Here is a 3,827-nt window from a genome sequence, read left to right as displayed (position 1 = left end):
AGGCTGGTCTCGAACTCACAGAGATCCACCTGCCTCTGCCTCCCGAGTGCTGGGATTAAAGGCGTGCGCCACCGTCGCCCTGCCCATCCGGGTTCTTATGGCTGATAATGGGCTTAAAAGCTACGCCACCGACCCTGTGAGCCCGTTCTTAATGTTCTAATTCCTAGAGGCGTCAGGTTTTTGTTTTGTTTTATTTTTTTATTCACTGGGTTTCGACTCATTCGTTCTGTTGTTGTGTGTTCTTGAATGAGTGGATTAATTTCGACTAACCTCGTCCACAAGAATGCTAATTTATTGTTTGGAGACATGGTCTCACTGTGTGGTGCAGGCTGGCCTGGAACTTGACATCCTCTCGCTTCCTTTTCCCAGAAGCGTTCATTTCACCTCGATGTTCACTGAACTGCTGCTTACCAAAAGACTTCAAACCCTGTGTCATTGTTTCCTCAGCGCTTAGGAGCGTGATTGGTATCTGGTGGGCAGATATTTTCAAATCAATGAAGTTATTGTCATGATCTTCCCCCTTCTGCAATTGTGCGTTGCCTTATCTCATCTCCAAGTGCCTCTTTAGATACCTTAGTACAGTGACAGAGTTTAGTGAAGGGTGTAAGTTAATGCTGACTCACAGCATCTCAAAATATGTTTACTTCAGTCACTGAGATTAATACTAGAACTATTAGCCATAAAGCTTGAATTTAATCCCCAGGATGCATATGGTGGAAGGAGAGGACCAGCTCCCACCACTTGTCCTCTGATAGACGAGAGAGAGAGAAAAAAAAAGAGAGAGAGAGAGGTTTTTTTAAAGTAAAAATATTCCCTTCCATTTTCTATACGAGAAATACTAAAGTTTCAATCTGAGCCATCGAGTCTGGTTTATAGTTCTCTGCCCTTTTCTTGCCCCCCCATGGAGAAATAACTGCCCACCCCCGGGGAGGGAGCTCAGTATTCACACTTCTCTTTTATCTCCATTTTTTTTCTTAAAGTTTTATTTAAAGTTTCATTTAGCAAAACATTGACTTAAACAAAGGGAGGAAATAGTAATGGAAAAGAATATAAGGAAAGGAAGGGCAGGCCTTTGCTTATTTTGGGCACTTCTGTTCTTGAACGAAAGGTCAAGCCGTGCGCTAGGCAAACCCTCATCACTGAGCTCCAGCTCCGTTCCCTCACTTTTGTTTGGAGATGGGGTCTAAATTGCATCTTGGGATGGCTTTGAATTCACTCTGTATGGAGTTCAGGTGGGTCTCAAACCCTGTGGTCCTCCTTCCTCATTCTCCTGAGTAGCTGGGATTGTAGGCCTGCACCACCACGTCTGGTGGGTCATTCCTTAATTTTGTTTTCTTTGTTTTTTTGTTTTTATCAAGACAGTGTTTCTCTGTGTAAACAGTCCTGGCTATCCTGAAACTCACTTTGCTGACCAGGTTGACCTTGAACTCCTAGAGAGCCACCTGCCTCTGCCTCCCAGCTGCTAGGATTAAAGGCGTGCGCCACCATGCCCTGCCCTTAATTATTTTTTGACATTTATTTTCTGTGTATGAGTGTTTGCCTGCATCTGTGTCTGTGTGCCACATATATGGCTAGTGCGTGTAGTGGTCAGAGGAGGACGTCATCTCCTCTGGGACGGCAGTCACAGACAGTTACAAGCTGCCATGTGGGTGCTGAGAACCAGGCCTGAGTCCTCTGCAAGAGCAACCGGTGCTTTTAACTGTGGAGCCATTTCTTTAACTCTAATTTTGTTTTTAATGTCTTGGGTTACTTTAATGCCAGGCCTGGATCAGCCATTTTGTAAACTCAACCTTGAAAAGTTTACGGATTTCATTTTGGGATATCTTAATTTTCTGTTAGGTGGATTTTGATATTTTCTGTAATTTACTCCATTGATTTCATTACCTGTTTTCTTTAGGTCTCAGTAAATCTTCATTTAATGTGCAAGTTTTACCACCACCACCCCGCCCCAAGACAGGGTTTCTTTGTATAGCCCAGGCTGTCCTGGTTCTCCTAGAACTCACTCCATGGACCCAGACTGGCCTCGAACTCACAGAGGTCTGTCTGTCTCTGCTTCCCAAGTGCTGGGATTAAAGACTTGTGCCACCACCGCCTGGCTAGTTTTAAACCTCTTAATAGTTAAAAGGAAGATTTTTATTAGACGGCAGTGGCCATCCGGGGTTGGGGACTCAGGTAGTAATTGTAACCCTTGTTGCTTGATCATATTGTTATAGCAGCTTTGAGGCAGCCTGAGCTACATTGTGAGTTCAAGTCCAGCTCTGTCTCAGCAAACAAACAAACACCTAACAACAACAACAAACTCATGTTAGCCAGGGTATGGGTAGAAATGTGACAACATTGTTAATTCAGTTTAATTTTTATGCTAAATGTAAAGGGATGTATGAATGCTTTGGGTCCTAGCCCTTGGGAGGAGATAGAATGTTATGATACCTAACATTTGATAGCTAATATGTGATGATGAGCCCTTTCTTTTCTTTTTTTTTTAACAGAACACACACACACACACACACACACACACACACACACACACACACACACACACGAACCAGGGCCTTGGCTGGAACTTACTTGCTATGTAGTTCACTAGGCTGGCCTCACACTCGCAATCCCCATGTCTTGGCCGCCCAGCTGTGGTTACAGGTGTGAGCCACCAGGCCCAGCTGAGCCTTTTCTATATTCTAGGCAGCCTGCTAGTCATTTCTTTCTTACACTTGAGTTTCATTTGTTTGTTTTTTTTAGCCAAGAATGGAGAGAACAGCATATGACCCTTACTGGTTCTTACGGTTCCCAGGGAGAGCAGCCAGAGATGAAGCTGGGATGGGGAGCTGGGGAGCTGCCGTTGGTTTCAGGGAGCTGTGGATGCCAAGGGAGCTGGCCAAGCTTAGGGAGATACTGTGGAGCTTTCTTTGGAAGAGCTGTGGTCAGATCTGTTTCTGCACTCGTGTTCCTAGGGCTGCCTTGAAACATCAGGACGCTGGCATTGGGGACTGAGATAGGATTGGGACCTTGTAAGGAAGTTCAAATAGTTTAACTAGGCCTACTTTGTTGCTATGGTGGCCAGGGTGGCCAGGAGGGAATTCAGAGATGGCCACTTGGCAGAAGTGACAGTTCTGCAAGTGATAAAAAGGAAAAGCTGTTCCTGTCAATGTGGAGTTGCTAGTTTGGGTTACCTAAGGGAAACTAAGTCAAAACAGAAAAGGAACCCAAAAGGAGCAATTCCAGTTTTTGGCTTTAAAATTTCTGTAGAAAACAACTCAGGTCCCGTGGAGGGACACTCTGAGAACCACTGAACCGTCTCCACAGTCCCAAGGTTTGGTTTTGACTCGTTAAACTTGGGGTGTGTGATGGAGCCGGGCAGATGAGCCCAGTGAGCTGTGGGATGTAAGAGATGGGAAGGAGAAATAGGCAGCAGCGTGAAGCAGAACGGAGGACTTGCCTGGGCAGGTTTGTAGAGTGGAAAGTGGAAAAACTGAGTCTCAAGGAAGACTTACATGTTTTGGAAAGACGGGGCCTACAAGAAGAGAAGACACGGAGAACTAGGGTGCACACCAAAAAGGAGGGCGTCTCTGGGCTCCCAAAATATCAAAATTTTCTGTCTAAAATTCTGCTTTATTTAAGCTAGCCTAGGAAAAGTGTGTTTCTTAGCGGTAAGGGACTACGGGGCCACTTCTCATGGTTCCTCTCTGGTGAAGCACACACTGTATTTTTTTTTTTAATTTATTTATTTATTGAGGATTTCTGCCTCCTCCCCGCCACCACCTCCCATTTCCCTCCCCTTCCCCTGATTAAGTCCCTCTCCCTCATCAGCTTGAAGAGCCATCAGGGTT

At 45.2% G+C, this 3,827-nt stretch overlaps 1 protein-coding gene across 1 annotated transcript in view; it reads left to right on the top strand.

Moving 5' to 3' along the window:
• Positions 1-3,827, top strand: part of Afg1l (AFG1 like ATPase) — a 149,074-nt gene that overhangs the window by 724 nt on the left and 144,523 nt on the right. The window lies entirely within an intron of this gene.

This window comes from Microtus ochrogaster, linkage group LG9 (genome assembly GCF_000317375.1).
Source record: "Microtus ochrogaster isolate Prairie Vole_2 linkage group LG9, MicOch1.0, whole genome shotgun sequence".
Classification (NCBI taxonomy): Eukaryota; Metazoa; Chordata; class Mammalia; order Rodentia; family Cricetidae; genus Microtus; species Microtus ochrogaster.
Note: the sequence above shows the minus strand (reverse complement) of the source record. Positions and strands in the feature narration are given on the sequence as shown.